The 9,196-nt window shown below is 38.5% G+C and overlaps 1 protein-coding gene across 2 annotated transcripts in view; it reads left to right on the top strand.

Moving 5' to 3' along the window:
• The first annotated feature begins 419 nt into the window (after window positions 1–419).
• Window positions 420–9,196, top strand: part of LOC133547892 (calmodulin-regulated spectrin-associated protein 1-B-like) — an 81,764-nt gene continuing 72,987 nt past the window's right edge. For both annotated transcript variants that reach the window (XM_061893374.1, XM_061893375.1), the window contains exon 1: window positions 420–801. The gene's annotated coding sequence lies outside the window, so the exon portion shown is untranslated. The remainder of the gene's footprint in view (window positions 802–9,196) is intronic.

Genomic DNA, 9,196 nt, shown 5'->3' on the forward strand with positions numbered 1-9,196 from the left:
GAAACTCCTGGGAAATTTAAAATTGTAATTTAGTAAAGTAAAAAGGCCGTATTGGCATGTGTTGCAATGTTAATATTTCATCATTGATATATGAACTATCAGACTGCGTGGTGGTTAGTAGTGGGTTTCAGTAGGCCTTTAAGAACCACTGGATTAGTGATTGTCATCATTTGGATGGGTGGCCAAATACTTTTGGCAATATAGTGTATTTTCTTCTACGCCCTCTAGCGGTCAGAATGATAAACATTATCAAATGGCACAACGTCAATTTTTTGATTTGTCTGCTTTTATTATTTTTGAAAAGTTGTATTACAACAACGTTATACATGTTGTTATAAAAAAAAAAGTTGACTTAAAAAAAAGATTTCTCGCGTCTGTGGAGTAAGGGCGCATGCGCATAGCTGCTATGATAGTTTTTTTTTTAGGAGCGCGAACGCCCTGCAGCTCGCAGCTCTGCAATCTTCAACATATGCACGCATATCTGTCTGCAATGTCGCGTCTATTACTGACGTCATACTATTAGTCGCGCCTCTTTACTGCAGCGCCTCGATTTTCTTTTTTTTTTTTTCCCCCCCCCGATTGACATTCTCCCGTGGCGCGGTTGGCAATAAGGCCGGGAATCGGGTGTTGTTGCCGGGAGACCATCGGACCTACCTCCCCCTGCTAGCACCAGCGGCTAGCATCATTAGCCGGCGACGATGTGCGGCTGGCGGCGGGCTTTTCTCCACGCCGGGCGGGTTCTTGGTTGACTGGTGGTCGCTGTGGGAGTGAAGTTGGACTCGCATTTTTCACATTTTCAAGGTAAAGTCCTCCTTAGCCAACATGTTGAGCTTTCCCTCCGTGCTAGATGCAGTTAGCATTAGCTTGTATTACAGTTAGCATTAGCCACCCCGGTGCAAGTGCATGCTTGTCTGGCATTGGTCCTTTTGCTTGTTGGAAAATAGCCAAAGTTCGCTTTTCCAAATCACTTTTAGTGTTTTAAATATTGAAGTTCGGAAGCAATGATATGCGGCACATTAAGCTGGCAATGGTAACATGAATACACCTGAGTTGATGCTACAGGTAACAGTGGTTCTCAACGTATTTTCAGTGATGTACCCCCTGCGAAATTTTTTGGGGATTCAAGTACCCCCTAATCAGAGCAAAGTATTTTTGGTTGAAAAAAAGAGAAAGAAGTAAAATACAACACTATGTCATCATTTTCTGATTTATTAAATTGTATGTCAGTGCAAAATACTGCTCATTTGTAGTGGCCTTTCTCGAACTATTTGGAAGAAAATATATAAAAATAACTATAAACTTGTTGGAAATAAATAAGTGATTCAATTATCATCTTAAAGGCCTACTGAAACCCACTACTACCCACCACACAGTCTGATAGTTTATATATCAATGATGAAATATTAACATTGCAACACATGCCAATAAGGCCTTTTTAGTTTACTAAATTACAATTTTAAATTTCTCTGGAGATTTGTCTTCGAAACGTCGTGTAATGATGACGTGTACGCAAGACGTCACAGGGTTTCAGGAAGTATGAGCGCTACGCACACACTCAGCTAAAAGTCGTCTGCTTTAACGGCTTAATTACACAGTATTTTGGACATCTGTGTTGCTGAATGTTTTGAAATTTGTTCAATCAATATTGGAGAAGTCCCAGTAGAAAGATGGAGTTGGGAAGCTTTAGCCTTTAGCCACACAAACACACGGTGATTACGTGTTTAAAATTCCCGGAGGTGAACATTTATTATGGATCACAGCGCGGATAAGCAGACATACAGTGGGTCCAGGAGAGGGGCGTTGATGTCTTCGAGGTGGGGCAGGACCAAGCGTTCAAAGGACTTCATGACCATAGACGTCAGCGCAACCGGCCTGTAGTCATTGAGTCCCGTGATCCCTGCTTTCTTAGGGACATGGTCAATGGTGGAGGTCTTCCGTGTGTTCAGCTTCAAAAACTGCCGGCGTACATCCTCCTCTAGGATGGAGAGGGCCTTTAAAGTCCAGCGATGTTCTAGGAGTACTGTGATGTCCTTGTAGTCCTTTAAATCCCTTAATGGAGTGCTGGCGTTGGTGTTGAGGGAGATGGTGGGGGGCGCAGAGCTTTGAGTTGGGAAAGGTGGCAATAAATGCTGATGAAGTTGAGGAATGCTCATCAAACACTTATTTGGAACATCCCACAGGTGTGCAGGCTAATTGGGAAACGGTGGGTGCCATGATTGGGTATAAAAGCAGCTTCCACGAAATGCTAAGTAATTCACAAACAAGGATGGGGCGAAGGTCATCAATTTGTAATCAAATTGTCGAACAGTTTAGAACAACATTTCTCAACGAGCTATTGCAAGTAATTTAGGGATTTTACCATCTACGGGTCCATAAAATCATCAAAAGGTTCAGAGAATCTGGAGAAATCACTGCACGTAAGCGATGATATTACACACCTTTGACCCCTCAGGCGGTACTGCATCAAAAACCAACATCAGTGTGTAAGGGATATCACCACATGAGCTCAGGAACACTTCATAAAACCACTGTCGGTAACTACAGTTGGTCGCTACATCTGTAAGTGCAAGTTAAAACTCTACTATGCAAAGCGAAAGCCATTTATTAACAACACCCAGGAACGCCGCCGGCTTGGCTGGGCCCGAGCTCATCTAAGATGGACTGATGCAAAGTAGAAAAGTGTTCTGTGGTCTGACAGGTCCACATTTCAAATTATATTTGGAAACTGTGGATGTGGTGTCCTCCGGAACAAAGAGGAAAATAACCATCATAGGCATGGGTAATTTACACATCTGTGAAGGCACCATTAATGCTGAATGGTCCATACAGGTTTTGGAGCAACATATGTTGTCATCCAAGCAACGTTATCATGGATGCCCCTGCTTATTTCAACAAAACAATGCAATGTCACATGTTAAAACAGCGTGGCTTCGTAGTAAAAGAATGCGGGTACTTTCCTGGCCCACCTGCAGTCCAGACATGTCTCCGATCGAAAATGTGTGGCGCATTATGAAGCGTAAAATACAACAGCGGAGACCTGGGACTGTTGAACGACTGAAGCTCTACGTAAAACAAGAATGGGAAAGAATTCCACTTTCAAAGCTTCAACAATTAGTTTCTTCAGTTCCCAAACCTTTATTGAGTGTTGTTAAAAGAGAAGGTGATTTAACACAGTGGTGAACATGCCCTTTCCCAACTACTTTGGCACGTGTTGCAGCCATGAAATTCTAAGTTAATTATTATTTGCCCCAAAAAATAGTTTACGAGTTTGAACATCAAATATCTTGTCTTTGTCGTGCATTCAATTGAATATGGGTTGAAAAGGATTTGCAAATCATTGTATTCCATTTATATTTACATTTAACACAATTTCCCAACTCATATGGAAACAGGGTTTGTATATGTATATGTATATATGTATATATATATATATATATATATATATATATATATATATATATATATATATATATATATATATATATATATTAGGGGTGTAACGGTACACAAAAATTTCGGTTTGGTACGTACCTCGGCTTAGAGGTCATGGTTCGGTTCATTTTTGGTACAGTAAGAAAACAACAATATACATTTTTTGGGTTATTTATTTACCAAATTTGGAAACAAAGGCTTTATCTTTTTAACATTGGGAACACTATAATAGTTCTGCCTACGTTAATCCACATTAAACTGCCTCAAGTTGTTGCTTTGATTAAATAAAATGACAAAACCTTTATTTTACATATAAAAAGTGCAACATTAAACGGCTTCAAGTCAACTCATCATGCTTAATTTATTACAGCATTTGGGAAGCCTGTAGTTGACTTTTACTATGTAATAATAATAATAATAATAATGGATTAGATTTATATCGCGCTTTTCTATTGTTATATACTCAAAGCGCTCACAGAGAAGTGAGAACCCATCATTCATTCACACCTGGTGGTGGTAAGCTACATCTGTAGCCACAGCTGCCCTGGGGTAGACCGACGGAAGCGTGGCTGCCAGTTTGCGCCTACGGCCCCTCCGACCACCACCAATCATTCATTCACCAGTGTGAGCAGCACCGAGGGCGAAGGGTGAAGCTTCCTGCCCAAGGACACAACAGCAGTGACTTTGATGTCAATAGGTGGGAAGCGAACCTGCAACCCTCAGGTTTCTGGCACGGCCGCTCTACCCACTACGCCATTTTATATTTTTGTCAACATGTGATAGCATGGACCCTGCCATTCAAATTAGGCTGCTACATTACTAATGATTATTAATGTAACTATAGCAGAAAAAATAGTACAACAGCAATTGGTGAGACTAGTCATCCCTGTACACCATGCAGTTTAAAGCAATAACAGACAGACAAGGCTTTGCTGCCCCTAACACACACACACACACACACACCGCAAAATGAGCTAACGTTACGCTAAAAGCTAACTAGCCTTCACCTAAAGCCAAGACTGTGAGTGAGCTGGGCTGCAGTTTAAGTTTCTAGAAGGTCAACGGGCTCATAGTGATGTTTAGAAAGTAGTTGGTGAGACTAGTCATCCCTGTACACCATGCAGTTTAATGCAATAACAGACAGACAGGGCTTTGCTGCCCCTAACACACACGCACACTCACACGCACACTCACACGCACACTCACACGCACACTCACACGCACACACACACACACACACACACACACACACACACACACCGCAAAATGACCTAACGTTACGCTAAAAGCTAACTAGCCTTCACCTAAAGCCAAAACTGTGAGTGAGCTGAGCTGCAGTTTAAGTTTCTAGAAGGTCAACGGGCTCATAGTGATGTTTAGAAAGTAGTTGACTTGGAAGTGTTTATTATTATTTGGGGAGAGTCCGCTGCTCTCCTGCTAAACTCATATCTGCTCGATGCTAAAGCATTGACAACATGCGTTCTGAATACGCACTGCTGATTGGCTGTTACATCGCTCTGAATACGCACTGCTGATTGATTTTGTATGTAACCAATCAGATGGTTGTGTGCAATCAGATGGTTGTGATTTACCTGTGAAAGGACCACAGTCTTCTCTTTATGGTGTAAAATTCCAAGGTCTTACACACACACTTTACCATCTTTGCCTTCCGAAATGTTTGGCCTGTATTAGAACTGACTTCATTGACTATGGAGATATAGGACACGTTTTATTGGACATGCTAATATGGATCAATTCCACCATTTGACTGATTTTTTTCAAGGTGGCGAGCCTTTGGAACAAAGTCCAGTTTGTTTCAGCACTGTCCCTTGTTTTATTTTTTTTATCTGATATGATCCATTTTAATCCAATTTGTTGCTCTCTCTCACAATACCGCAGGTACAGTACAGCCATGTAAACAAAACATATGTCCAGGAAAAACTGGCTACCTGGCACCCACAATGCATTGCAAAATCACATCCCCTGTCTAGCCTTATTATGAATATTTTTCAAAGCAGGTTACATGTTACAAAAACTTATTTTGGTTGCATGGAAATGGCCTAAAAAGGTATTAAAAAATTGGTTATTAAAAATGTTTTAAATATTTATATATTTATTTTTAATACATTTTTGAAAATGATTATATCAGAATTGGGATGAAGACAAATTGCAATCCGGATGTGAATTGATTTTTTGTGCAAACCTGCCGGAAAAACTGGACAATTTTAAACAATTTTCCAGTGGTGGAAAACTAGAACAGCAGTCATAGAGGGCATGTGTATTGAATCCAGACAGTGAACCATCCCCAAAATGTAGTCACATTTCCTTATCCCATTTCCTGAAATGCTCATGAAAACGTGCAAATAACTTTTTGAGCTATCTAAAACAGAATGTACTAGCATGGACGCTCAGAAACCTAAACATATAGTAGCGTAGTAGAAATGATCCGGATCAGTCCCCAAATTTAATCTTCCTTAAAGTTTCATTAAAATCTGTCCGTAACTTTTTGAGTTAATAACGGACGGACAAACCAGTGGCAATGATTACAGAACCTCCTGATGGTGGTTGTCATGGAGACAGTGAAGTTATCCTGGAAAATGATTTACCCCTACCTCCCTTGTGAGCAGATGTTTTTTATGCATTGTAAATTGTTAATAAATGCTAGCTAAAGTCAGCTAACAATGGACTTAATAGGAGTCCCGCTATTCCGCCTATAAAGCGCTCTGAAAATCATTTAAAAAAGTTTGTCATCATTTTATATACACATTATAAGTATATTTTAAATGTAGTAACAGACATATATATATATGTATATATATATATATAATGTATCTGTAATATGTACAATATACACACTGTAAGTATATATGTGATGTAATAACACACACCTTCATAACAATACGTACAATATACACACTGCAGATATATATATATATATATATATATATATATATATATATATATATATATATATATATATATATATATAAATGTAACACACACCTTCATAACAATATGTATTATATTTTATATACACACTGCAAGTTTATTTATATTGTTGTGACACCTTCATAACTATGTAATATGTACAATATACACACTAAGTATATATGTAATGTAGTAAGAGACACCTTTAAAACAATATGTAAAATGTGCAATATACACACTAAGTCTGTGTGTGTGTGTATATATATATATACATATATATATATATATATATATATGTATATAAATATATATAATGTAGTAATAGACACCTTTCATAACAATATGTAATATGTACAATATACACACTGCAAGTATATATATAATGTAGTAAGACACCTTCATAACAATATGTAATATGTACAATATACACAATGTAAGTATATATATAATGTAGTAATAGACACCTTTCATAACAATATGTAATATGTACAATATACACACTGCAAGTATATATAATGTAGTAAGACATCATAACAATATGTAATATGTACAATATACTCACTGTATATATATGTATGTGTGTGTGTATATGTATATATATATATATATATTAGGGCTGAGCAACGATTAAAAATTTTAATCAAAGTTAATCGCACCATTTCTCTGATTAATCGCGATTAACTGCATTGTATATGCAAAGCCCAATAATGAATTCAAAAGTAGTGTGTAGTGCACCTTTATTGGAATATTCCCCCACATGAACAAAAGCGCCAAAACATTTGTTGTGCAAACACAATTTAAATCAGTCCTTGTTAAACAGTAGCAGTTAAATAGCATATTTTATGAAAATCAACTCAAAAAATGTAAATACAAACATTTAAGCTTATTACTACCACTGCCAGGGTATTCAAGTTATCCTGTTTGTTATGGAAAATAAATATAATCTATATACAAATCTCTGAGCCACAATCATAACATCTGAACAGGCAATTTCTGAGGTAACAGCAGAAACATTTTTTTTATCAGGGATCTTATGTTTAAAAAACCTATATTATAGGTAGTGGGCTGTTTTAGGGAATTTTTGATCAAATTATCCGTAGTAGCAATATTAATAATGTTGTGTTTATTCTGCGTAGTGCACTTAAAATAATTATGACCATATCTAGGAATTGATATGATGGGAATTTTCCGATTGTTTGCTTGGTGCTTTGATAAACTGAACGCATCATATACATGGTACTATATTGTGATGTTATGAGCCAGGGAATAAAAGAACTAGCCTACCCAGCATGCAACAGGAGTGACGAGCATGCGCGGTAGCCCGGTATAGGTTGTGTCGCCATAACGGCATCTTGTATGTTGTGATATGCACGCTCTGAAAGCAAACATTAAGAACTCAGCCAACACTCCTCGTCTGCATTATCCATAAATAGACAGACAACACATATACTCCGCTGCTTCACAGCCCGCTGGATGTAGCCGGCAAACTATTCCCATGCTAGCTAGTCGGTCTAGCAAGCACACGTCATTCAGTCCAAAACGGCCCGATCTATCCGCATTCAGAATTGTCTGGCGGTCGTAAGTGATCCCGGAGTGACCACGCTGCAAGCCAGCCATGAAATTTGCAGAATTGTCCGGTATTTTTGCCAAATGTTCCATCTTTACCAAGAGCCCCTCGACGCCGGGCGACGCCATCTTGTTAAGAAAAGGCGTTAACAAAATAAAAGCATGTAAACAACATACGCAAATTTGCGATAAAATAATTGTCGGCGTTAATAGATTGATGAGTTAACTCATAATTAACGCACTAATTTGCCCACCCCTAATATATATATATATATGTATGTGCGTGTGTATGTATAAATATATGTATATTTATGTATATGTATATATATGTATATTGCAGGTTTGTCTCTGTGCGATATAAAAAATGACTATATCCTAATATTCGATAATATGTTCTCACACCGTTGCTTTAATCTGTGTTTATTACATTACTGGCGTGTCTCACTTCTTCTCGTCTGTCCCTCTCACAGAGACGTAAAATAAGCCCGCCTTCTTACATACGCCACATACTGTCGCGGGTCTAGCGTCATATGCTCTCGCCTCAGCTAACGTTAGCATGGCTAATGTTAGCTGAGGCAGGTCGTGTTGCTGCGGGCATCACACAACACTCCTCCTCGTCTCTCATTCTGACAGATACGGAAAACAAGCCCGCCTTCTTACATACGTCACATACTCTCGCGAGTCTAGCGTCATAGCTCTCGCCGATCAGCGAGGTAGCAGCATGGCTAACGTTAGCTGAGCCAGGTCGAGCGGGCGGAGCTCGTGACAATACAAGAGAGATGGTGCGAAACTTATCACAAATGGAGGAAGAACAATAAATGCCCAACATAAAGAGCAGGGGATCCATCATCTGGCGGTGGTTTGGCTTCAAGTGGGAAGATATTCAGCGGACAACAGCAATATGCTGTTCAATGTATATACTATGATGATTAACCTGTGTGATGACTGTATTATGCTGATAGTATATATTTGAACCATGAATTGATCAACGTGGACCCCGACTTAAACAAGTTGAAAAACTTATTTGAGTGTTACCATTTAGTGGTCAATTGTACGGAATATGTACTGTACTGTGCAATCTACTAATAAAAGTATTAATCAATCAATGCAAAGTATGCAGCAGAAGTCTTACTACAAAAAGGTAGCAACACTATTAATTTGTTCTTTCATTTAAAAAGTCACCCATGAGGGAATGAAGAGTATTTAATAAATACAGTTTTGGTCATGAAAGTTTAAAAGTAGCATATATTAATGCAGTATGAAGAATGTT

The sequence above is a fragment of the Nerophis ophidion genome, unplaced genomic scaffold, assembly GCF_033978795.1.
Source record: "Nerophis ophidion isolate RoL-2023_Sa unplaced genomic scaffold, RoL_Noph_v1.0 HiC_scaffold_245, whole genome shotgun sequence".
In the NCBI taxonomy this organism is placed as follows: Eukaryota; Metazoa; Chordata; class Actinopteri; order Syngnathiformes; family Syngnathidae; genus Nerophis; species Nerophis ophidion.